The sequence below is a fragment of the Ictidomys tridecemlineatus genome, chromosome 10 (assembly GCF_052094955.1).
Source record: "Ictidomys tridecemlineatus isolate mIctTri1 chromosome 10, mIctTri1.hap1, whole genome shotgun sequence".
In the NCBI taxonomy this organism is placed as follows: domain Eukaryota; kingdom Metazoa; phylum Chordata; class Mammalia; order Rodentia; family Sciuridae; genus Ictidomys; species Ictidomys tridecemlineatus.
The window spans coordinates 134,509,887-134,537,053 of NC_135486.1; the positions used below are offsets into that span (position 1 = coordinate 134,509,887).

The 27,167-nt window shown below is 43.1% G+C and overlaps 1 long non-coding RNA gene across 3 annotated transcripts; it reads left to right on the forward strand.

Moving 5' to 3' along the window:
- The first annotated feature begins 228 nt into the window (after nucleotides 1–228).
- On the forward strand, nucleotides 229–27,000 carry LOC110597993 (uncharacterized). 3 transcript variants are annotated; one of them, XR_013427059.1, is made up of 6 exons: nucleotides 229–1,134; nucleotides 1,284–3,261; nucleotides 4,257–4,413; nucleotides 18,681–18,743; nucleotides 22,560–22,681; nucleotides 25,728–26,662. It is a non-coding gene; the product is annotated as an uncharacterized LOC110597993 (long non-coding RNA). The 3 variants fall into 3 exon arrangements; XR_013427060.1 differs by lacking the exon at nucleotides 25,728–26,662 and adding an exon at nucleotides 26,669–27,000 and having other exon boundaries at nucleotides 229–3,261; XR_002483783.3 differs by having other exon boundaries at nucleotides 229–3,261.
- The last annotated feature ends 167 nt before the right edge of the window (nucleotides 27,001–27,167 follow it).

Genomic DNA, 27,167 nt, shown 5'->3' on the forward strand with positions numbered 1-27,167 from the left:
GGGTATTCCAGAAGTTGTGGCTGTGCTGGATAGACAGCCTAACAGTTCTCCTTTATAAAAAGGAAAAAAAAAGATTATAGTAATATCTACTTTTTTTTTTTTTGACAAAGATGCTCAGTTAACTGCAGCTGGCTGTAGTATTGGGTTCTCAACATTATTCATTTGCTCCCTTCTTTTTTCGTCAGCTTTTTTTTTTTTTTTGGCCACTGTGACCGAAAGACTCAACAAGAACACTTTTAGAGGAGGAAAAGGTTATTTTTTTGTCCGCAGTTTCAGAGGGTCCAGTCCATCAACGGCCAACTCCATTGCTCTGGGCCTGAGGTGAGATGGGACATGATGCCCAAAGAGTTTGGCAGACAATATGGCCACAAAGAAGCAGAGAGACTAAACTCCACTCACCAGGGCTAACATATCTACCCCAAAGTCATGACCCACTCTCTCCAGCCACACCCCACCTGCCGACAGTTACCACCCAGTCAGTCCCCACGGGTGGATTAATGCACTGATTGGGTTCAGGTTCTCATAACTCGATTATTTCACTTTGGAACTTGTTGTATTGTCTCACATACGAGATCTTTGGGGACACCTCATATTGAAAGCATAACACCTTCTTTGAGGCCTGAGGTAGAAAAAAGAATAGGTTGCCTAGCACGTACAAAATGTCAGTGCATGAGCTCAGAGAAGAAGGAACAAAAGGCCACCGGATCCTTAGAGCTGAAGAAGGTGCATGCTTCTCTCCAAGAGTTAAGAGGAGGGTTACAAGAAGACTGAATTGTTTGGAAATTGTTTTTTCTGCTTTATTTTAAACAGTGTGCTTAGCCATGGATGCACATTTGGATCCCCAAGGTGCTTGGAGACTGCAGCTGCTTGGGCCCCACCTCCAGGGATTCCAGCTCACTGGCTCAGGGTGGGGCCCAGGCATCAATTTTCTAAACAGCTTCTAGGTGAGACTAATATGCATGTGAATTTGAGTGAGAAGCGGTTACCTGGGGACCCTGTGCCAGTTCCAAAGAAGACGTGTGCACCCAGCGGCCGCAGGGCACTGTCAGGCAGGGAAAGCACACCTTGCCACAGGCAGACTCTGAAGCAATGTCCCCTTGGGAGATGCTGTGCCACAGCCACTGGAAGTCACTGGTAGGTCTCTTCTGGAGTAAAGACTGTTTGGGTGATTAGAGGAGAAGTCACTGGAACTCAGGTAGATATTGTAGTGTCAAGCATACTCCTCCTGACTCAAATTTTCTCTGTCTTTTTAATTCATCATCTGCCATTGGACATGGTGTTAGAGCATATTAGGAACAACTCTCCAAGTCCTACAGTGATGGGAGACCAGGTTCCAGTGGCTACTCCTGATTCACAGCCACACCTCAAGAGCAGAGGAAGAATCTTTGTCTTGCTGCAGAAGGATGCACATAGAAGGTCACTTGGGTCTCAGCATTCACTTACTTTCGAGACAGGACCACTGCCCTGCCCAGGCAGAGTTGATAACAGTACCTGGAATTTGTATAACACTTTGTAACTTACAAGCTCTCTTACAGATATCTCAGTGTTCACCAAAGTGTGATAACATAACCCACAGGGGGTATAAAAGATGTTTTTAGATAGTACATGGAAATTTTCAATAGTTATCTTAATGCATTTTAGGAAAAACATAATTAGCAAGTGAAAATCATGATTTCACAGATCTCATTTCTTATGATAAAGTACATGATTAAAGTCCCCCTTCCTTTTAGTGAGTTGATTTAAAGAGAAATACTAATTTCAGGTGGTGCTTGGATATGGTAAGAAATTGTAATGGGCTCTCAGGATGGACAAAGTCTGGGAAATCCTGTGTTATTTCACTGAGTCACCAACAGTCTAGAGTAAGTAAATTGTTGCTTGTTCTTAGCTTCATTTGATAGGTTAGTAAGTTGAAGATTTGAGTTTAAGCAAATCATCCATTTTCCCCCCTTTTTATGGGCATGAATTCACGTCTTAGGAATGCAACTCCAGGTTCCTTTCTCCTGCCTGACTCTTCCTTAGAGAGTGTGTGTTTCAGCCAGAGCCTGTTTGCCCAGCAGGTGAGGGAGGGATTCCCAGAGTCGCCCACACTCCCTCTCCTGTTCCTTTTTGGGATTAACAATCTGTGCAGCACCGAATCCATAACAGAATGGACTGACTCAGTGGTTATCAAACAGTGGTTCCCAGGCCAGCAGAATCAGCACCACCTGGGGCTTATTAGTAATGCAAATTCTTAGGTCTGTTCTAGAAGTACTGAATCGGGAACTCTGGGGACAAGGTCCACAAATCTGCTTTATCAAGTCTATAGGCTGATTCTAATGAATACTAGAGTTTGAGAACGATCCTATGGTCCTCCATTGGTGGGAACTGACTCCATATGAGACCCTTAGCAATATCTGTAGACCGTTTTTGTTGTCCCCACTGGGTGGAGGGTGCTAGTGATTAGAGGCCAGGGATGCTACTCAACAACCTGCAATGTAAAGAACAGATCCCCACCGCAAAGAATTACCCAGCCCAAAGTATCAGAAGTGCTGAGGCTGAGAAATACTACACCACTGGCCAGTGGGCATGGATCTTCTCCAGGATGCCTGTGGCCATATGCACAATACCCGGAAAGGATATCAAATTGTAGTCAGAGTTGATGGTGGATTTAGCCCCAGAAATCAGGGAAGCCCGGGGTGCGTGTGTGGGGCTTTGTACTTGGTACCTCTCTCAGCACTCAGACTTCAAACTACCCCCTGGTGGCTCAGATTCTACCTATCCAGAAAAGAATCCCAGTCCCTGTTAATGAAGCAGTATGGTATAACAGGAAACAGCACTATTTGGAGGGTCTAATTCTTTATAGTTGAACCCCAGCTTCATTCTTTGCTTTCTTGAGTGTTTAGATGTGAGGTGGCCCCTCCAAAACTCATGTGTGCTATAATGCAAGAAAATTCAGAGGTGAAATGTTTGGGTTATAAGAACCTCAACCTAATCAGTGGATTGATCCCCTGATAGGGATTAACTGGATGGTAACTGTAGGCAGGTAGGGGGTGGATGGAGGAGGTGGGGCACGCCTTTGAGGTATATATTTTGTCCTTGTTGAGTTCTCTCTCTCTCTCTCTCTCTCTCTCTCTCTCTCTCTCTCTCTCTCTCTCTCTCTCTCTCTGCTTCCTGGTGCCATGTCCTGAGCTGCTTTCCCCTACTACACACTTCCACCATGATGTTCTGCCTCCAGCCCTGAGGAATGGAGTAGAACTTCTGTGGATTGGGATCTTTGAAAATGTGAGTCGTCTTTAACTGTTCTTTTCTAGTCATTTGGTTACAGCAGTGAAAAATCTGGCCAAAACGCCAAGCCACATTTCCCCATCTGTAAACCCAGGTTATAGTGAGAGTAGTGCAATGTTGGGTGGATCCAAGGGACATGCAGTGCTCTGAAAGAAGGGTCAGCCCCCTAGGAAATGCATGACATCTTCTAAATACAATAATTACCACCACCCCATACTCATGCTATCTTTTTGGATCTTCTGTCTCTTAAATGGAGAGTCTGTTTCCGTTGTGCTCAGTAAGAACACCTGATACTCACCTCTCTGGGTCTGGGGCAAACCTGTCCTTCCTCCTCACCTCTGATACGCCAGGTGACACATTGCATCATGGCGCCCCTGCTTCTAGGACTTCACCCTGGCCCTGGAAGGTCAGTGCTGTTGGCAGTGGGAACGTGACAGGTGTCTGGCATGACAATAACTGTCTCCCATGCTAAAGAATCAATTTTAACTGATGGGTAATGAGTATCAGAGAAGATGATTTCAAGCAAGGAGCGGCTTCCACATAGCCGGACTCTTCCTGAAGCTTTTAGGAGGTCAGTCTAGTCTGGGTTAACGTGGCTTTCAAAATCATAAAGGGAAAGATCCCCAGTCTGCCTGCTCCCGTTAAGCCCAGCCCTTGCCTGCATGTTAGATCCTAGAACTTACCGTGTAGAAGGAAGGCTGGCCTCCGGGGGTCAAAGTAGGCTAAAGGAGGCAGGGGTGGGGATCCTTACTAATGGTCCAGGAAGCAAGTGGGGTGGACCCGATGAATAGCAGAGCACCCCCACTTTGTCTACAGATGATCACACCACTGAGGGGAGGGGGGCCTGATGGGGACACTCCAGACATGTCACAAGGACAAGAACTCTCCAAGGTCCTGTCCTGGTATATACCCTCAGACATATGCCCAAGGTCTCCCCAAAGGCTCCCAGCTCATCATCTACCTGATGCCAGGGTCTCTTTCTGCCTTTGCAGGCGGGCATCCCGTGGAGAATCTGCTGCATGTGACACCAGAACAGTGCCTGTGCCGCCCGCTGGATGACAGTGCTGTCCTCTGAAGTGGGATCACAGGGAAGCAGCTGGAACAGGACAGAGTGTGGGGGACTCAGACGTTCAGGGGCGCTCCTGCCAGGTTTGTTGTGGTGGTTCTCGTTTCACAGTTCTGTTTCTGGGCCGCAGAACATCTTTCAGGGTCTGTGTGGGCTTCATGCAAAAACGATAATGGTAACAGCCAGCCTCTGACTCCGTAAGAGGAAGGCATTTCTGGAGTGTTCTTATGAGCCGTCCTACAAGGGCAGCACTGATGGATGGAGGCTTCGATGCCTTGTCTCATTTTTCAGGGACAAGTGATATTTTGGCGATTGGTTCTAACAACTGATGTCGGGGACAATCAGCTAAAGGTCAAGAGCACTTAGTGTAAGAAACCCAAAACAGTTAAGTGCCCAGAGACTGACACACCAAACCCTAGAGCAGGGACCTTGTCTATGCTTTGGCATTTAAAAAAAATCCAATTTGAAACATTCAAGCTAGTGCCAACACCCCCCCTAACCCCCTCACTAATGAAACCAGAACCCTGAGGATTCTCCTGAGTATCCAGTAGTTTTCAAACCTTCCCAGATGATTTTATGGGAAAGTCAGGATGGAGAACCACTGGTCCAGAACGACAGACCTGAACGGGACGTAACTGAAACGGTCTTGTAAGTCAACACACAGGAGCCAGGGTGTAGACGCACCCACGGTGATGTGTCCTGTGCAAGGGGAGAATGGGAGGGTATTTCTTGGAAGAGATGAGGTTCAAAACTAAGAGAATAACTTTGAAGAAGATAGAGGATTTGACCAACCTGGCCAGCAGGGAAGAAGATCTGCAGGAGAAGGAAGCTCTGCGTGCTATGGACCAATTCAAGAAGGGTCCAGGTGTGGGGACTCCCCGACCCAGGAGCTATTAAATATGGAACAACAGGCACAGAGGGACCCAGTTAACCTGGTAGCTGCTCTTGGCTGATGAAAAATCAGTGGCCAGAAAAAATCCCCTTTTCCCTGCAGTAGAGCTGAGACCTTGGATCCGGGAGGTGAAGAGAACAGCTATACAAAGATGGCCTTCCTGGGTCAGGAAGTGAAAACCAGGACAGCCGGCCTCTTGTGTGGTGAATATTTTTAAAAATGTTTCTTAGCACTTAATGGATTCCTTGTGGCCTCAAGTCACCAGGACACTGTGTATGCCCACCCCACACACACACCCACATATACACACACAGCTCCTTAATTGTCTCCCAAGCTCTTCTGCTGAGGAACTTGAACTTGATGATGACAGGCTGCTTGAGGAGGTTTCTCTTCCCCAGAACTTTCTAGTAGCCCAGTCACAACCACCTCCATGGCGGGACAGCTCCAATCTGGATTTTGGTAGCATTTATCTGTGTCTGCTCATTGGCAGTGGGACATAATCTCAGCTCCCTTGTGAAGTGGGATGGTCTCATACTAACCTTCCCACGTAACCTGAGTGACACTTGTTGAAGCTGTCACTTCTGCCACCATGGTGAGGGTAGCACTAGCATTGAGCCCGATTCCAATTGTTCTTGGGGCTTGCCAAGGGGGGGCTGTTGTGGCCCTGAAGGTCTACCTCGGTCTGGATGGTTTACCAGTGACCAATACAGGAGATGCCAGTGTTATCTTAAGTCAATAGCCACTTCGTGAATGGGTGTTGTCCCTAACAGGAACAAAGACAACGGTGGCTGCAGAAACAGAATTTGTGAAGACTTGGTATGGATTTTGAAGATGGGGTGTGAGTTTTGGCAGTGGCATTCATGTTTGCAAATGATATCTGAGGTCAACACCAGTCGAGCCACCTCCCCGTGGCCAGTGGGACAGTGAACAGGCTCATTCATCTCCTGACAGGTCACAGGGGAATTACCCACAACCATGCAACCACTGATGCCACACGATAATGAGTAAACAGAATTATTAAGGGCTGATAAGCTAAGTGTCCTGAATGTGCTTAAGAAATCTCTGATGATTTTCTGTCACTGAGACTCTATTTATTTTTAATACTCTTTGAATGTTTTACTTTCATCTCTGATTACTCATGCAATGAGGATATTTTGAAACATTTAAAGATTTCTTTGTCATTGTTTTGTGGTGTGTCTTATCTGCTTTGGTTTAAATGTATTTCCCCCAAAACATGTGGGAATGTCAGGGCCCAGTGAGCTGAGAGGTAGGGCCAAAGGTGATTAGGTCACGAGGACACTGTGTATCCATGAGGACTCCGCCGCAGGAAGGAATCGATGCTTTAATCATAGGAGTGGGTTCATCATGCTGGGGATGGGGTCCTCATAAAAGGATGACTGCAGCCCCCCTCTGTTACCCTCTCTGGCCCTCCATTCTACTTTCTGGCACTGGATGATGCAACAAGAAGGTTCTGGACCCTCAGCCTTGGACCTCCCGGTCTCCAGAACCGCAAGAAAGAAATGTATGCTCATTTCAATGACTCAGTCTGTGCTCTTCTGTTAGAGCAGCACAAAACAGATGAAGACAATATTATTTAATACAGCTTCGGTGGAAGAGGAAGGAATATCCAAACTATGGAACCAGCCTGGGTGTCCATCCACGGATGAATGGCTAAAGAAAATGTAGTACAGATACACAATGGGGTTTCAGTCAGTCATAAAGAAAAAGAAAAGTATGTCATTTGCAGGACAATGGATGGGACATTATATAAAAGGAAATAAGCCAAACTCAGAATAAGTCAAGGGTCATATGTTTTCTCTCCTATGTGAAAGTCAGAGAGGAAAAAAAAAGAAAAGAAGGAAGGCGGGGTCTCATGAAAATCAAAGGGAGATCACCATTCTGTGCAACTAGGAAGCACCAATAAAAAAAAATGGGGGAAAAGCCAAGAGTGTAGAGTTGGGGAGCATCATGGTGAGAGAGCAGGAAACAGTTGAAGTCCCATTTCTGCCATTTCAGGTGGGTTGGGATGGAACCAGCAGCTTGGCAGGGCCGGCAGTGAGTCCTGGATGGTGATCAAGCTGAAGCTGGGAGGGGAGAGCAGCTAGATGGCCGAGGGGGAAGAGGGAAGCAGAAGAGGCTTTTCTTCCCCTGGGAGGAGAGGGATGTTCTCCACAGCCGTCCGCATGGGGGCTGCATCAGAGCCAATGCAGAGGAGGCAGGCTGTGGGTAGGTGAGTTAGTCAGACAGCATCCCCAGCCTCCCGTGGCTGTCCTGGGGAACAGAAAGAGCTGGAATTTTTTTCTGAGTCACCAAAGGGATTTGGATGTTATCTGAGAATGACTAGGGCACTTTCTTTAGGGGTGGCTGCACCGGAGGCAAAGCGACCTGGGGGGATGTACTGCAGGGCGGCCACTCGACCTGGGAGAGGAGGGAGGGAGAGCTCAGCTGCCCAGGGGGGATGCGCAGCTTGAGGAGGAGCCGAGAGGAGCCAGTCCCAGCTCCTGCCAGGGCGGGGGGTGCGCACAGAGCTCAAGTTCACCTGCAACTGGCTCCTCCTTGACAACCAGGCCACCAGGCAGTAAAGGGTGTCTCCATGGAGACCAGAGGAGCCGGATTCAGTGATGGGGCCTGACGGGGCACATCAGAGGAGGCCCTTCCCCTCCCGGCTGCCATGGGCCCCCCCCCACATCCACCTCCAGAGCCCTGTCCAAGAGCAATGAAGAAGCGTCAGGAGAGGCGGAGGACCTCGGAAAAAGTGAGATTCCGAAGCCAAGTTCCCTTAAGAGATGGGTTAAAGGAATTCACCAGACTTGAGTTAACTCGATTAAACTTAATCTGAGCTCTTGCCACTACCCTCGGGGTGAAGATTTATGAGGATTATCAGGCTAATTCGGAAAATACAAATGGTGCATTTTCTTTGAAATCTGGATATAATGCGCGAATTTGTGACCCCAACATATTACTCTCTTAGAACTGATACAGCAAACCACCACAAACTGAGTGGCTTAGAGTGACAGAAGTGTATTGTCTCATAGTTCAGGAGGCCAGAAACTGAACTCAAGGGATCAGCAGGCTTGGTGGTTCTGGAAGCTTTGAGAAAAATCCATTCCATTCCATTCAGTTAGTTGTCATCCTGGGCATTTGACGGGTCACTCCCACCCCAGCCTTCCTTCCGATAGCTTTTCTCCGCTGAGTGTGTCTCTCTGCATCCTCTCATCTTCTTAAATAACATCAGTTATTTGCTCTAGGGCCGACCTTCATCCATTAGGATCGCATCTTAGCTAATTACATCTGCAAAGACCTTGTTTCCCAACATTTTAAGATGGCAAGTGGATAGAACAGATGCATGTGATCAGTGACGACTTCGGCTTCTTACCTACGATGCTTCCACCCGTCCACCTCTTTGTTCCATCTTGGGTGAACTAGACTGTCCATCATCCAGGATCTGCCTTCTCAACTGCCTACCCTCCTCTGTAGGAGGTTTCTTCACATAGGTGGCTTCAATCATAGGAGCAAATTTCAAAAATGTGTTTCCTTCTGCTTTTGAACCTTACTGGACCTTCATTCTGCCTGCCATAGCTCGAGTAGAGGGAGCAAGGTGTCCCACCTTGGTGCAAACACGGAGGATGCTTATTTCTGGGTGGGAGATGCCACAGCCCTTTCCACCCTTATTGATCCTCCGTTTGCTCTGTTGTTTATCTGGTTGGAGGATTAGTTTGGAGGAGACACCTCCCCTGCAGGAGGGAGTGTCTCCATGCAGAACTCTGGAAGGTTCTGGATCAGCCTTCCATGTAATTAGAGGTAAAATAAGTCATAGGCAACTGGTAGAAAATGGGGAAACATGGGTTATTCACCCCATTAAAGGTATGTGTCCTACATATATTATAAGGATATAGTTGTAGGTCTTACTTTGCTGTGTGCTTGCAGCAAGAGACATGATCTAGGCAAGCACTGGTCACGTACTTTGGACATATGGACTAAATTCAGTATAGTGATTCGGTGTCAAAACTGCTTTCACAATTCAGAAAACTCGCATTTTCCCTTCATTAGTTGTATTGTAGGCCTAGATCTCCATGTGGTCTAAAAGAGATCCCTCTTCCCACAGCTCTACCAGCCTTCTCTAACTCATTCCTCCTCAAGTCGCTCCCACCTGTATTTATGGGAAGGGCATCTCCAGAATTAAGGACAGATACCTAGAATCAGACAGACTGAGCAGTAGCTTGAGCTGTGCGTTCCTGGTTCAGATACCTGGAAAGACTTCTCAGAGAAAGTACAGTTTGGACTTCAGGGCACTTTCTTGATTGAGTGAGTCCGAAATGGATAGCTCATGTCCAGGAAAGAACAGCTTTCACAGGCAAAGGGAATAAAGACTTTTTTTTTTTTTTTTAGAAAACAATACCACCCCCAGGAAAGCAATTATTCCATGTGTCCAAAGCATACATTCTGAAAGCAATCACCTGGCAGAAAAGAACATCAAGGCAAGTAGAGGCAATTTATGGAGAACCTGGAAATCTAAAGTAGAGTGTGGACTTTTTTTTGTGTCTCACGAGTTGGGAGCAGAGTTGTGTTATGACCTTCCTTTCTTCTTGGGGTTGAGTTATACGAATAAAGAACCATCCTACTTAGAACATCTCGTGGGACTTTGGTGATCCTCTGAGGTCTTTTCACGTTCGACCATTAGCCTAGTCCAAAAGAGCATAGATTTCCCAAAATACACGTAGGCTGCTCTACCTAAAGTGAGCTACTTTAGTTAGTCCATATCAGTGGATTAAGCCACTGATTGGTTCATACTTCTCATAATCTAATCAATGTACCTCTGAATTCTCTTGCATTTTCTCATACACAAGCTTCTGGGGGATACCTCATATCTAAACCATAACACCATCCCAGACTTACTAAATCTGAATTGGAATTTCTAACAAGACCCAGTGGCTTATATATCACTGATATATGAAAATCTTTGGTTTAGACTTCTCTCCTTGCAGCATCTTTCTGAATTTCCATCCAGTTGAATGTGTTCCTCACCTCTTCACCATAACAACTTGTACCTCATAAGAAGCCATGAGGGTGTTAACAAGAGGAACGCAAAGATCAAGCAGGCAGACACAGTGTTTACCCACAATTTATAAATGTTTGATTTCCAAGAGTCTTCTTGTGCTGCTATTATTTTCTTCTTGAGCACTCCTCACTTCTTAACATACAATATTTACTTATTAATATTGAAAAAAAACCAACAGTAGATCTGGATATTTCTAACCTCTAGCTATCGGTGGCCTAATTCAAATGCATGCCTGAATTATCCAAAGTTAAGGAAAAATGCCAAGATTGTAAGAATCTTGAGAATTTTCTCTGCTCTGATGACCTGATATCTTGGTTGCAGCAGTGTCTAAGTTGTGTTCTATCCATAGGAATTGTATAAAAAAGTTGCCTTGGGTGGAATTGGTATGGAAAGTACCATGTATCTGCCTTCCCCTCTTAGAGATTTATCATGGAGGCCAACATATTTAAGATTCCATGGTATCCTACTGAAAATGAGCTTGTTTAATTTACTGTTCCCACTAAGTTACACCACAGAACACACTTAATAGATACATTAATCTCTCCTGGATTGTAGTTGGAGAAATGCAGCTCCAGGAAAGAGAAGAAATCACCATGTCAGGAGGCGTAGAGTGAACCATGAGAAATGCGGTACTGATATAGAAATAAAAGAGGAGAGGAAATCCTGCTGAGAGACTCGAAATTATCTCTTGACCTCAGACTTCAGTCCTGAAAGAAGGTTCTTGATTCAGATCAATTCTAGTTGACTGGATTTCTTTCTAAGCCTCCTTAAGTTTCTGAACACATTGTTGTAAATTAAAAAAAAACATATTAAGCAATCTTATAGTTAGGGTCAAGTACAGTTTTGTGAGAGAGTCAAAGGCTTTAATGTCAGATATGCCTGCGACCCTGGGCAAGGTTTTCACTGATACGAATCTCAGTTTTCCTATTTCCAAAATGGAGATAATAGTATTTACATACCAGATCTTTGCAAGGAGTAGTATTTTGCTTTAAAAAGTCAATTATATTTCAGAGAAATATAAAAGATAAGAAAAACAATACATATCATATATATCATATGTATATGTATGTGTATATTACATATAAAATATAATATAGCCCCCCCCAAGTACTTACCATTTCTGATGTTCTTTATTATTTCACACAGCTCAAATTTCCATCTGAGATCACTTGAATTTCTGCTGAGGATATTTACATTAGTGAAAAATCTACTTCTCCTAAATTGTTTGGATTTTTTTTTATTTCTCAAAATTTATTTCACCTTTTTTTTTTAAAAAAAGAATAAACTTTATTTTTTAGAGAAGTTGTACATTCACAGCAACATTGAGAAAGAGGCACAAAAGTGTCCCATGTCCCCCATCACCTTCACTTTCGGAAGATATTCTCACTGGCTATAGAATTCTAAGTTAACAGTTTCTTTCTTTCAGAGCCTTAAAGATGCAGCTCCACAAAGTCTTCTTGTTGGCATTATTTCTCACAATATTACTGTCAACCTTTGTTCCCTTGCACATGATGGATCTTTTTTCCTCCGTTTTCTGATCCTGTGATAGTTATCACTGGTTTGAAAGCAGTTTGACAACTCTGGGTCTTGGTGCAGTTTTCTTTACGTTTCTTGTGCTTCTTGGATCAATGGGTTTATAGTCTGCATGACATTTATATGATTTTTTGATCATTTTTTTTTTCAAATATTATTACTTTTCTCCTCTTAATTATATATACAATTTATAATATATTATATAAAAAATACATGCTGAACTACTATATCTCTTCAATTATACATATATACATGCATTAGATGAAATAAATTTGGCCACAGCTCTGTTTATTTTGGTTCTGTTCCTTTTTGTCCCTCTCTCTTTGGAAGGCTTTCTGGCTGTCTGGTTTTCTGTTGTTTCCTTCCAGTGGAGTTTTAATCCCTAGAAAGTTCAACTTAGGTCTTTTACGCTTCTTCCATGTCTCAGCCTAATGTGCTCAATTTTTCTTCTACATTCTTGAACATATGGGATAGACTTCCAATACTATTTTCATCTCCTAATCTCATTAGTTTAGTCATATTTGTCCCTTTTGTATCTGTGTTGATTGATTTGTTGTTCTCATGATGGATGGTGCTTTCTTGCTTCTCTGTTTAAAACAATGTTTTGAGTATCGCAATTAAGTGTGACTTCCCATGTCTAGCAATGGGGGTCTCATCTCAGTGACTAATTTACCCCACTGGTTTATAGAAAAGTACAAGGTCTCAATTCAGCATCCAAATGGCTTTTTGTTCAGTACAACTATAACCTGGGCTTCATGAACTGATTTATTAGTAGTTATTGTTAATTTATAAGCATCAGCCAAAGGTCAGTCTTTAGTTAAATACATGGCCAATGGAGTGATGTACCCCCAATTGGACCATGCGCTCATTTTGCTTCCCACGCCTGGACAAACCTAATTGGCAGGTACAGACGTATGCCATCTAGAGGCTCAAGCACAAATTGCAGGTACAGTTCTACAGTATGAACAGTTTGTCCTGTAGTATTACCCAGGATACAGTACATAGGTGACAAACATCCTTGATGGCAGAGTTGATGACTCCTAACTTATTTTTCTCCTACAGAAAGCAAACAAACTCAACAGAAAATTTACATTTATCCAATGTAAAAATACACAGAGTAACATGTATCATTTCTTTGGGCCGGGAATTACAAAATAAAAATAATATTTACTTTTTAATAAGAAAAGGGTGATATTCAAATAATCATTTCTAAATCCCCAAAACAATGGTGTAAGGAAATTAATATTGTTATGGGTTCAATATGAGTTATCCCCCCCCCAAAAGCTCATGCATGAGATAAGAATGTTTAGAGCTGGGAGAAATCATGAGATTATGGGAACTGTAACTTAATCTGTGGATTGATTAATCCACTTGAATAGATTAGCTGGGTAGGCAGGTAAGGTGTGGGTGAAGGAAGAAGGTCACTGGGGGTGTGCCTTTGGGGTCTGTTTTGTCCCTGGAGAGTGGCACTGTCTCTCTTCCTGGCTACCGTGTTCCCAGTTGCTTTCCTCCTCCACGACCTTCCACCATGAAGTTCTGCCTCACTGTGGGTCCAGAGCAGTGGACCAAGCTGACCTCTGAAACTGTGAACCAAAAAAGACTTCTCCTTCTCCACATTGTTCTTGTCGGGTAATTTGGCCACAGTGATGAAAGGCCGATCAACTCTTCTTGAGGAGGAAAATTGAGGCACGGTTTTCAACTCACCGTGGAAACACTGCTTGTCCTGGCGTGCTAAGAAAGCCTGCTCAGCAGTTACGATTTTATTTGTCGGAGCAGACTGAGAATGAATGAGTGACACCCTCAGTAAGTGCAGAGCGTCATCATGATACTTTAGAATGGGTATGGTTTTCAGAATCAGACAGATCTGGATTCAGATCTCAGCTCAGCCAGTGATTGCATTTGTGATCTCGTGAAAATAACTTACTTGAATGAGCCTCAGAGGTTTTATTACTAAATAATAATGAGCCAGCTTTATCTGAGCACTTACCATGTGCCAGCAATCATGGTGAGATGAGATAGGCACTCTCTTCATCTTCCAGGTGTGACCAAGGAGGCTCTAATCTCCTCTCTAAGGGTCACCTGTCCTAAATCACATGAATTATAAATGGAGAACCAGGATTTGAATCTTGACTCACAACGGTACCAGGAAAAAACAGGCAAAGTGTCCTCCGTTCGACAAAGTCGCTGATAGGGATTAAAATGACATATGTTCCCGGTACATCGTGAGTCTTCATAAATGGTATCTCCCCCTTCTCTCACCGTAATTTCTTTAAACAAGGATTCCATAAAGGAGGATCTCATCATCTTAAAATATAGCTCTTTGTGGTGAAGATAATTGATGGAGGTCAACGGGCAGATTCAAATTCAGTAAATGAAAGAAACTTTTAGGATATCTTAGGAATGATATCACATTGCTCGGTGTGGGCTCCATGCCTGAGGCTTGACATGGGTCGTCTAAGGTAATCTTTGGTGCAATTATGTGAGACAGGCACTGTTAGCAACATCTTTCCCACTGAGAGTCGTGGAGGGCACGGATACCCAAATCAGGTTTCAAATCCCGGGAGTCAGAATCCAGAGTTCTAAACCCCAGCCACTAGAAACAACACTTCCTTGTCATGACTCTTACTGCAGATTTTTTCCCAGCATTCTTTGCATTGTGTGTGTGTGTGTGTGTGTGTGTGTGTGTGTGTGTGTGTGTGTGCGCGCCCGCGCTAGGGATGGAACCCAGGGCCTTCTGCATACTGAGCATAAGCTCTACCCCTGAGCTACACCCGCAGCCCATCTTTTGCATTTCTGACTGAAGCCAGCTGAGGGATCCCTGCCAGGATCATCATAATCACCCAAGAAGATTCTACCCCACTCCTGGATGCAGCATCCCATTCAAAGGTAACATCGCAAGTTCGAGACAGGTTATGCAAATATTTCCACTGCACATTTCATTGTGTACTTAGCCTCCTGCCCCGGTCTGATTTCAAATTCTGGTTCATGAAAGCTAATTTGGAGCCAAGGAGGGTTGAACACACAAAATCCTGGAAATCGTACCAGAAACCCCTTTTCCTCCCAGGTTTGCGGCAATTACATCCTTGATAATGAATTGCTCATCAGTTCTGCAGGAGATGGCAGTGATTGCCTCTACAGGTAGCAATCATTTTGTGCAATTGCCACAATTATCAATCCCCTTCAGGATGATTGGGATTTAGCAATAGGGACCAGGAGAGTGGAAGGTTTTTCAAGATATGGACTAATATTAGAAACTTGCCAGTGAGAAATGATGTCTTTCCCCTGATGAAAGTTTCTCAGCAAGTAAGCAGCTGTTAGAAAAATGCATCAACATTTCTGAGTCTCTTCCTTTAAAGAATTTAACGCACTGTGTACACCCCAAAGACATCACGGTTTTTGAATTTTATTATGGGATTTATTTTTCCTCTTTACTACTCCCATCCATGAATATGTTAACTCGAATTCCTCTCCTGACACAGGTGTTCAATTCTAAATAACTTTAATGCTGGGGATAGTATTGGCAGTATACATTTTCCCAACTTCTGGAAAATAATTTGGCATCATGCGTTAAAAAAAAAAATTCTTAAAATGTTTCAACCCTTTGTTCTTGTCATTCTTGTTGGAAGTCTATCCTAAGGTAAAGAGCAGAGAAGTAGAAAAGACTGAAGTACTCCTAGTTATTTCTAGGAGCAAAATATTAGAAAACACTTCAAAGCTCAATAAGAGCAGAATAGTTAAATAAATTATGGTTCATTAAATTATGGCATATTATGCAGCCATTAAAAGTTGTGTTTTTGAAGAGTAGTTAATGACACATGGAGAATGTTCATTATAGAATGTCAAGTGGGAAAATAAACACAATCAAAGTTGAATGATAGTAGGTGCCGTGTAATTTATTAAGTACCTCATTATGTAACTCTGAAAGGTGAGTAATTTTTAACTCCATAATGCAGAAAAGGAAACAAAGTTTGAGAGGTGTGTGTGCATGCGCGTGTAAGAGAGAGATGAAAGCTGTTAGATGGAAAGATACAAAATTTATTGGAAGAATGTGAACCGAAAAAGGTTATTTTCTTTTTTTCTTTACGCATGGTGGTACTTTTCACCATTAAACATGCATCACATTTGCAATTAGAAAAGAATAAATGTCATTAAAAATTTCTGGATATGTTTAAGAAACCAACAGCTTTGGGAATGAGTGTTTTCACACCCGGCACAGGGGCTGCCCTTCTCCCTGTGTCTCCTCTCACTGCTGGTGACTGCTGGTCCCAGAACAAAGCCCCCGAGGCCCTTGACCACACTCGGGGTCTTCATTTAATAGCAGCATTGCTCAAAAGCAGGGTGCAGGGATAACCTGGGAGTCTCATTAAAAGCATAGATTCCTGGACCTTTCAGACCTCCTAAATGAGGGTAAGGCCGGGGACTCCACATCGGCAACCACATCTCCAAGTGCCCTGGTGTTAGATGGCCACTGCCGGAGGGGAACCTCCCAGTAAAAAGAACAAAAATAAAGTGGCCCATGCTTAACCTAGTGAGAGCTTCGAGAGGGCCAGTCCCTGGGGTCAGAAAATCCCCCTCATCACACCAGGCCAGCAACTTCCCACTGGGGCCCTGGCTTTGTTCTTTCCCATTCTGGCGACCTTGACCTTGGAAAATTGGTTCCCCTGTCTGAATCTCATGTCTGCAGTGGGGATAACAGCAACCACTGTGGCTGCCCCTACCTAAGGGAAGCGGCGGAGGGAGCGGTCCGTGCCTGATGGAAGGGTGCAGGGATTTCTCCAGTCCCACCCTGAACGTGGCTGGATCCTAGGTGATCTGCTCCCCTCCCCCAGAGACTTTCTGACCCCTTTTTCTGATGCTTCTTTCCTTGTGTCCCCTTTGGGTTCTAGCATGTGGAATGAGCCCCTCTCTTTGCCTGGATATCCACGTCTGATGCCATCAAGTCTTTTGGCTCCGTTACCTTTTTCCCTGGGATTGTCCTAGGGAGCTGTCCGCCTCTCCCCCTCATCAGACTCCCCTGCTTTGCTGCACTTCCTCGTTTTATTTTACATTGCGCACTCACCTTTAAACAGACTCTTTGATTTCCCTTTTGGTTTTTGCCCCAGCCCTTCACCGATGATCTCTGCTGGAGCATAAACTCCACCAAGCCAGATGTCTTTTGTCTTTTCTTGTGGTTGCTGTTCACTGAGGCCCCCAAGCACCTTGAGCAACGCCTGGCACAGAACAGGTGCTCCGTGGATGGTTGTGCAATGAATTGCACAGGTGAATGAATGAATGAGAAGAGAAGGGACAAGTCTCTTCTGTTCTCCCATCTGCTGTGGGGATGGAAGGCTTACCTGAGGCCGGAATGGCTCGAACGTTCAGATATTCATGTCTTCGTCTCTCATTCTTCCCGGGGTTTAGCTAATTCTTTAGCAATCACTGTTACTCTTCCATATCCTTCCTGCCAGAAGCCTTTGCTGTTTGGAGAAGGACGGAAATATATATTATATTCAACAACTAGCCAGTGGGCAAGCACTTGGAGATGCTGTTTGCCATGGATGTTATTACAAAAAAAAAAAATTGTATGTTTCTGGAAAAGGTGGGTTGAATGCCTTCTTTCTCAAAGACAACAGGGGACAAAGCTTTCTGTGATGGATGCAGACCCAGGCAGTGGGGGGAGAACTCTAGTGAAATGAGCCAGAAGAGCCTCTTAGCCTCATGAGTCTAATCAAATCACCCAAATAAGTAAAACCAGTTCTGGGCTCTCTGCCTTTTCTAAGATTCCCCAAAGACTCTCAGAAAATGGGGATGACTGGCCCAGAAATCCAAATGTAATTAGTAGGTCTGTCTCTGGGGCTGGAAAGCATGCATGTCACGCGCAGCGGGAGTCATTGGTATTATAATGATTGCTGTTATTATTTATTTCCCCCCAACCATCACATGAAAAGTCTCTGTGACTATTCTTGTTCTAAATGACTTCCAATTTGCCCCAAAATTGGACTGAGTAATAAGATTTGCCCAGAACAGCCACTCGTCATCCTGAGAGACGCAGGATGATGTTCCAGGCCAGATCACTTCCTCCATTACTCACCTTTTAGGTATCCACAGAGGACATCAGTAGGGATGGATCAAGGGCCCAGAAGGGGCATCATTCCCAGGTGGGGGGGACAGAGGACAGAACCACGGAAAGCTTCTTAACGCTGTCTGGGCTTCCCGTGCCAGGCCCCCCTTGACTTCAATGGGTGTTTTTGTCATTGTGCACAGCCGGCAAGGTGCCATTTACCTTCTCTGAGATTTCAGAGCAGGACTCTCCTCTATTGTACGTTTTTCAGAGAACCACAATGACGTTCTCTCGCGCTCCCTTGCTGTGGCCCGAACCAGAAAGCAGAAGGAGAAAAAAAAAAAATGGTCAAATCAAAGAACATTTCACCCTTTCGGTAGCTTTTTTCCAACTCTCGGCACAGACCACAGGTCAGGAGGAAGTTGGGGGAATCACATCATCTTCTGGATCCGTAACCAAAGATGGAGTAGCTGGGTGGGTGGTCATGGGGTCTCAGTGGAGGAAGACCCTTGATTCAAATCTGGATTCTGATACTTCCCATCGGCGTGAACTTGGGTAATTTACTGAACCTTTCTGTGACTCAATTTTCTGAAGCACAGAAGGGAATGATATCTCTCACAGAGCTGATGGGATGGCCAGGAGTGACTATTAAATACCTTAGTCTGTAGGTACAGAATACATTATTATTGCACAGAGAAATGCCCATTTGTAATTCCCTGAGGGCTGGTGGCCCATATGCTGTAAATAGTGGGCTTCATCATACCACAATTCAAATCCTTCTCTTTCATAGCCTCTCTGTCTTACTGGTTATTTTTTTTCCCCTTAGGCAAAGATCTCCGGTGATGGTGATGATTTCCATAATCTTGTCACCTTAATTGCTGCTGTCACTGTAAGTATTGAAATTAATTTTGATTTCTTTTTGTTTCTGCTTAGCACTTGGAATGTGACTAATGGGATTATTTTTGGCTTTGGCTTGGAGCAGTGTTCCCAGGAGCCTGAGAAGCAATGCCGGTCTAAGTTTTCCATGCTGGGTCACTTTCTGTCCAGAGACTGCATGGGTGTTAGAAGTCTCAGGGAAGAGAATCATTTGGTTGTGCTCATTTCCTCCAAATGGCATATAAATGCTGTGTGTTTTCTGCTTGTAAATTCCCTCTAGTACATTTCAACGAAACCCCACATGTTGCTCTCACTGAAATTTGGGTACTGGAAGGAAGGAAGCAAAATAAAATTTGTCGAGTGCTCAGGCATTATATTGCTTTATGTGAATTATGTGGCTACCCACGAAAACTTCAAGGGCTAAATGCAAAGATATCCATCTTACATGTTGGGAAACTAACCAGTAAGTGGCAAAACTCGGATTCAAATGTGACTATATTGGATTCTGAAACCAGCATTCGTTCTGATAAACTCAGCAGCCTCTGCAGATTGACTCACAGGATTTCCAATAACCTCTTTCCAACATGTACAGATCCCATTCTTGCTCCTCTACAATTCATTCTTTCCATAGCAGATTTAGCATAACCCTTTGGAAACAATATTATATCTCATTATACTAACATCTATGTTTTAAAATTACAATGAGTCTCCATTACTTTGAGGATAAAAAGGAAAATCTGTAGTAGATTAAGTATGGCCACTTTCCACGGCCCTGTGACTTTTATTTTCATCAATACAATGTGTTACCAGTGGCTCTGTGTAAGGGCCAAACCTGAGCCTTCAGAGACCTGAAGCTCCCAGTTTTGCCTCTTGGAATGCTTCCTCTTAGAGCCCAGCAGCCATGCTGCAAGGAAGCCCAAGCTAGTCAGGTCTGAAACAGTCTGGCTCAATTCAACATCCCGGGCAATGCACCAGCACGAGTGGGCCCAGGACATGCTGGCAAAACAACTCCCCAGGCAACTTCCAGAATCCTGAGAAAATAAGTTGTTATCTTAGGCCATTAAGTTTTGATGCACTCTGTTAATTCAGCAGCAGATCATCCAGACAAAATCCAGATGCTTACCATGGCTCAGAAGACCTTAGGTGATCTAAGCACTATATCCTGATTGACTATATCCTTTTTCTAGTTTTTCTTATTACTTACTGTGCACCAACCAAACTGACCTCCCTGGAGATTCTCAAACCCAGCAAGCCCTTTCCTGATTGGTGGCTTTTGCTTTACCAATCCCTCTACCTGGGACATTCTTTCCCCTTATTCTTCACATGAGGAGGGCTTCTATTCGTTCTTTAGACCTGGTTTAAACATTATTTTTTTTTGTAAGAAATCCTAGGTAACCCCCACCCTGTTTGTTTTTTACTTATTTATGTTTTGATTGCTACCATTTATAATTTGATATATCTTTGTTGACTCTTTTGGTATTTGTCTCTCCCAATAGATTTTAAATGCCACAGGGGTAAAGACTGGGTCTCTCTCTTTAAATAGTGGATATTCTGTGTCTAGTACTGTGCTTGGACACGTACTAGGCAGGCAATGAGTATATTTGCTGAATAAATGGCTGATATGATGTGCTTTCTGGCCCCTGCTAATGTGCTGCCTTGATGTTATTCTGGTGTTTCCGCTCTGACTGCCTGGGCAAAAGCCTCACCTGGCCCCTGCTTATTTTCTCTTTTTGCACATTGGTTCAGCATGGGCTCAGCCAGGACTCCTAAAATCAAATAATCATGGGCCTAAATTATCTGGGCCCTTTTCTTTTTGTCCAAATACCTGCCTGCCTGTCTGCCTTTCTTTCTTTCTTTCTTTGTAGGCAAGAATCTGACAGCTATCTAGGTAATCTCTAAGAATATAATCTAAAAATATGACTCCCTCCTATTCAATGTATTTTAGTTACGTCTTTTTTGTTTCATCCACCAATTCATTTGTTCACTGACCATCTACCTATTATGCTTCCATCCATTCACTTATCCATGTATTCACTTATTTGTTTATTCTTTTTTTTATTTATCGAACCTCTACTATGTGCCAGACAGTATTCTGGGCACTGGGATGCAATGGTAAATAAAACTGGTGTGGTTCTGTCCCTAAGGAAGGTTACTGATCTAGCAGGTAATGCATAAAACAAACAAAAAGTGTAAAACTATGTAAATGCAAATTGAGAAATTTGCTCTGAATTTGGTAAAGAGGGTGTTGTCATAGACGCCAGTACACCCAGGTTTGCATGTATATTGAATCTCTTCTGGGCTTACACCCCTTCCAATGACCCTCCTTGTCCTTAATGTCTTAACGACCTTCCTCACCTTCAAAACCACTCCACTCTCCAGCCCACCCCTTCTTTCCTACTGGGCTTCGGCTGCTTCTGTCTCCACGTGCATTTTCACTTCTAAGTCAGGAATTCTGCGCCCTAGGGCTGGATACTGCTTTGTTTGGGCCTGTGAAGGATGTTTAGGATATCCTGGTCTTTACCTACTAGATGACGTTAGCACCTCAAATATTGAAGAGAAAAAAAAATCTGCAGACATTTCCAAATGTTTCCTGGGAGGCAATTGCAACCCCTGGTGGAAAACCACCCTTCTGAATGAAGGGAATCAGGTTTGGCTCTGGGAACCTCTTGTCCCTGTTGGACACTCTCCACTGTCAATCAAAGTGCCCCTCTTCCTCCAGGCAAGGATCAATATTGCTTCCCTAAGTTCCTAAGCCTTGTGCTTTCTGAGCCTTGCTCTTCCACTTTCTTGGTGCTTTTTAGAAATGTCCTACATTCTTCCAGTAAGCTCCCTTTCTCCCTTAGTTAGAGTCAATTTCTGTGATTTATGACCAAAGAATCCTTAACTGGTACATCCTCCTACACACTTGCCAAGTTTTAGGATACCTGTATTAAGTATTAACATATTCATCTCTCTTGCTCCTCCCACCACCCCCACTTCCAATGCTGTGCCTGCAATATCCTCACACCTGGTCCACCCACCTGGCCTTTCATCCTTGCAGCGCAAGATCAAATGCCCATCACCCGCCATGACTATTCCAGAGCCGGATCCTCCACTCCACCCCAGGGCTGCGTGTGAGCTGCCTTGCAGCATGCACTACACCGCACAGGGGACTTGTTTGCATATCTCTGGGGCACTCTTTGGGGGGTGAGAGTCCAGCTTCCAAGGGGCTGCATGTGTGATACTGAGCACAGTGCCAGGCACATGGCCCTTGTCAGTCCCTGGTTTTTTGTACAGGTAGGTAGAAGGATGGATGTCCTTGTGCAAGGACAAAAGGCTGAGAGCAATTGTGCGGAATCGTCCCAGAATAAACCTGTCGTAGGTTTGTACTCATATGTTCAAAGTGCCCTGGGCCAAAATCAAAGAGCATTTCTCCAGATGCACAGAGGACAGATAGCACAAAGTCAACGTGACCTCTGAGATTCTGCTTTCTTCAAAAATAACATGATTTTTTTTTTTATTATAAAAAGCAGTACAAACATATTGGAGAGAATTTATATAATATGAAAAGGCCGAAAGGAGAAATAAGAATCACTCCCAACCCCAGCACCCGGAGATAAACCCTAGCCCTTTGAAGTTCTTTCTTCTCATCTTGATCCCCCGTGTGCCCAGGTGGTAGAGATATTTATTTACATACTATTTTTGTTACCTGCCTGCTCCCATTTGATCTTAAATAAGGCTTGCTTGCTTTCCTTTATGTGTTCTTAAAGAGCACACTTTTCAACTCTGCACACATATGAGGCCCTGTAGAGAAATGACTATTGATTTAATCAATCCTTTCATTTACCAGGACTGCGGCTTTTCTATTGTGGCTCATGATTTCTCAGTCACACGGAGGTGACACCTGAGAAGGGACAACCAGCAGCTTCCTGCTTGTACCTGCCCAACTCCGGAGTCCACTGAGGGCCGAAGGTGGGGTGAGCTGTGAATTCAATGACTGATTGGTCTCTGGTTTGGAGGACAGGTGTAGGTGAGGGAAGCAGAGTTCCTTGTTGCCACGCCCCTGAATCTGACAGGTGCACCCACCTAAGTCCAGGCCGTGCCCTCAAACCTCAGCCTCCTGCTGGGGTCGGGCCTCTACCTGGGTCTGGAGCCCAGGCCAGAAGGCACCCTCCCTGAAGGCAGGAGGAGAAGGCAGGACCCGCTCCGATCCTGTGTCTTTTCCCAAGGTCCTAGCCACATGGGCACCCCCTGTCCCTTGGAGTGACCAAGGAGCAACCGGCTAGTGACCTTCCCCCAGTGGCAGGCCTCTTGAACACAAATCCAGAGCTACACTCTGAAAGTAAATTTCTAGAATGATTGGGTCAAGGAGATGGAATATTTTTTTTGACTTTTGAAACTTATCTTCAACTTTTTCGTTCCAATTTGCCTCGTGGCCAGCTCTGTATGCAGTTGGCCAGAGCATGCTGCTGCTGCTACTCCAGCCTCCAGTGGTATCCTATTAAAGTTCTTGCTCTTTTTCTTTGAAAGAAAAAGAAAAAGAAAAAAAAAAAAAAAAGACAGCTCTGCCCATTTTTGATTTTCTCAGCAGTAATGGAACTGACCGTTTTTGATATCCAGCTGTCATCTGGGGTTCTTTACCTCTGAGTTCTCGGATCCTTTGACCATTGTTTTCTACTGAATTTTAAAATTTTCGTATGGATTCATATGTTAACTACACTCAGCTTTCATCAGGAAATGTTTTCAATTTGCTGTTGTACTTGTTCTGTTGGTGGTTTTAGTAGGTTATGTGTTGTCAAATTTGTTGGGCGTTTGCTCTGTGATTTCTCTGGTCGCTCACCGATTTCTTCCTCTTCAGACACAAGATACTTATCTGCATGTTTTATGTTTTTATTTAAATATTTGCATTATCACGTTAATCTGGCGGGACTCGTTATGGTGTATGTGTAAGGTTTTCCTGTTTACGTTTTACGTTTTCCTCTATAGCAGATGAATAGTCAATTGTCCCAGCCCATTCATTCATCTTTTTCACTGCTAATTTTTACATATTTTATATTTTATTTGTCTGTGTGTCCACTTGCCTCTAGGATCCCATTTTATGTTATGTTTTTAAAATTTTAATAGCTAGCATAACAAGAAGTCTGACTTCTGTTTTTCACCAAATCTCTTGGTCAGTCTTATTTGCATTTCCAGGTGAGCTTTAATCTAATTTTACTACATCTTGAAATCATCCCTTTTAGAATTCTGATTGGCATTGGATTTAATTGCACTGATTCATTTTGGGAGAAGTGAAATTTTAATAATACTCAGTTTTCCTATTTATGAAAATGGCATACAAGGGTCTCTCTTCAAATCTCCACGTATATCCCAACTCCAAGGTGGCCTCTGTGTTTGTGGATAAGTTCCCATTAGTTATGGAGGCTGTATTTGCATTTTTCCATGATTACTACTGAAAGCAAAATTAAAAATATTTCCCATTGTTTTATTTCCAATACATGGGGAAAAAAATAGATACTTTGATTTTGTAATTCAGAACATACTCATTATTTCCATTTTTTTTCCAGCTCATTTCTTTTCTAAGCAATCATACCTTTGAAAAGTAATGATGGCTTTCCTTATTCCTTTATGTCTCATGATCTGTTGCATTGACTCGAATATCCATAGTTATTAAGAAATGGTGAGCTTCTTTATCTTCTTATTAATATCAGTGGAAAATCTCTATATCACGTGTTGACTTTAGTTGATTGCAAAATTATATTAGACAATTTTACTTTAGTTACATCAAGTTTTATTCAGTAGTGAATGTTGTTGGTTTTGTTGGTTGTTAAAGTGACTTCATCCTTAGCTCACACACTAATAAAAATTTGGGAACTTGGTGGAAACTCTTGGGTTATGATCTTTCCTCCTTGAAACCTTATGTGACCAAAGAAAAGATTGAGGCCAGTTTGATGCCTAACCTTTCTAGGTAAACCATTTATTTAGTTTTGCTTTGTTCTATTTTATACCTGTAGAAATTTTTTGAGTTAGTTTTGAAATCCTAAAACTCTGTGAGATTACTTCTAGCTGGTGACACTCAGTGTATCCATTCCAACCACTAATTCAGGGCGTCAGTAAATCTGGAGGGTATTTTGCTATTTGATTCTCTGATTGTTGTTGCATGGTCTTATTATTTTTTTTGACTGCTTTATAGATCATGGTTTGCTAAAAATTTGATTTGCCACATCCTTCCTTTCATTTCTTCTTATTTTAAGTCTTTGTTCTTTTGACTCTGGGTAAAATTTGTGTGTTTGTCTTACATATCATTTTTTTTTTTTTTAGTTTCTACAGTATTCTAAAATATTTCCTAAGTATGATTTAACTTGGCTCTTATATTTTCTTACCATGTTTCTATTTCTTATCAGGACATTTTCTTCTCTGTCTTTTAATTTTTTTTAACTCAATCCCTCTTTATAATGGTATTATATGCTCCCCCCATTAAATATCTATTTTTCTTTCACCAAATATTTTTTTTTCAATCAGAAATCACAAATTCCTTTCAGATTCTAAAGGTAACATATATTTAATGCAGAAAAATTAGGAAATACTGAAAAATACATAGATGAATATAAAAAAGACCATTCATTACCCATTAACTTGGGGAAAATAACCATCATTGTTAATATAATGGAGAATTCTCTTTGAGTCAAAATTTAAGTTTCTTTTATTTTTCCTAAATGAAATTGTGATATTTTGGGTATATGCTGTTTTCCTTAACATTGATCTTGAAATAATTATTAGACTCCCAGGGAGTTGCAAACTAGTAGAAAGTCCCTTGTAGGGTTGTCACTGATGCTATATCATATAACTATCACACAATATGAAAACCAGAAACATCGACATTAGTAAAAAACTGTTTTCTGGGTCACAGATCTTATTCAGTTTTCACTGCTATTTAACACGTGCTCATTTGTGCATGCATGCGTGTGTGCATGCGTGCTTGTGGCTCTAAGCGGTTTTATACAACTTATGCAACTTTCAGGAAACAAGTACCACAATCAGAAGCCAGACCCATGACCCTAAAGAGCTCCCTCTTGTGACAAGCTGCTGGCTCCCGGCTCTTATGGACACCCTCAGCCCCATCTGATACCTCTGCAGCTACTGATCTGTTTCTTCTGTGCAGTTTGCCATTTGGTGGAAGGTGGAGAGGCACAGAGAGAAGAAACAAGTTTGATTTTTTAGTTTGATTTTTTTAACTCAGAATCACTGAGTGAATTTCAAATGTTCTCTTTACAAAAACATGTTAAATATTTAAGGTGATGGATTTGTTAATTATCTTGACTTAATCACCCAACGTTGTATTTAAAAGTCCTAGCACCTCTTTGTACCCCCTTCAGTATATATAGAACTATTATTTGTCAATATGTAACTTTACAAAGAATAACATATATGAATGGGATTGTATCACATGTAACCTTATAAGATTGACTTGTTTTGCTAAACATATTGTCTTGAGATCCCCTGGGATGCTGTGTGCATCAGTCTGAGTGGACCAGAATATGTATCACCATTCATCTGTTCAAGGAAATGTGGATTGTTTTCTTTTTTTTTTTGCTATTAAGAATAAAGCTGCTATGAACAGTCATGCACAGATTGAGATTCTCTGGCATACATCATTTTAAAATCCCCACTTTTAAAATACAGCATCCTGTTGTAAGCATTTCTCCGTGTCATTATTTATTCTCTGAAAGCTGTTTTAATGACTGTATAATATTCTAACCATATGGAAGTAACTCAATTATTTAACCACATCCCTGTAAGTTCATGTTTCCTTGAAGCTTATCAGCAGCATACCAGATGTGCTTTAGAATTTTCTTCTCCTTCTCATAGCAAATCTTTTAAAAAAAATGTGTGCACTTTCTCTGCATTTTGAATATAATGTTCCATTTCATTTATGATTCGAAGTTGTTTCCTATATCCCAGGTGGTCTGGTCCTGGTTCCTCTTGGTTTAGACAGACAACATTGGCTGATGGAAGGGTTGGTCTGGATGTTCCTGGTGTCCCTGATCATGACGGTCATTTCCTCCCGGGATCCTGTTGCATCTCCAGCTGGCACATTTCTAAAGTTGGTGGCTATTGACGGAGCGTGGGAAGAGCAGAGATCTTTGTCGCACTGATGGTACAGTGGGAATGTTTTCTTGGGTTATTTGTTTAACACGGGGCCTCTTTCTCGCGTCAGGAGCGTTCCCCAGAGTGCGCTGTGCCTACTGTTAGATTATCTATAACATAATAAATAATATGTTTATTTCTATTTATTCTGCTCCCTCTTTCTCCTGCTCTTTTTGGTGGCTCTCACTGCAGCGTTGGGGACAAGCCCAGGAGCTCATTCATGCAAAGCCTGTGCTCCCCCCCAAGGTGCGCCCCAGCCCTTTCCTCCCACGATCCTTCTCACAACCTCCATCCCAGGTGGCAGTGCGTTCCC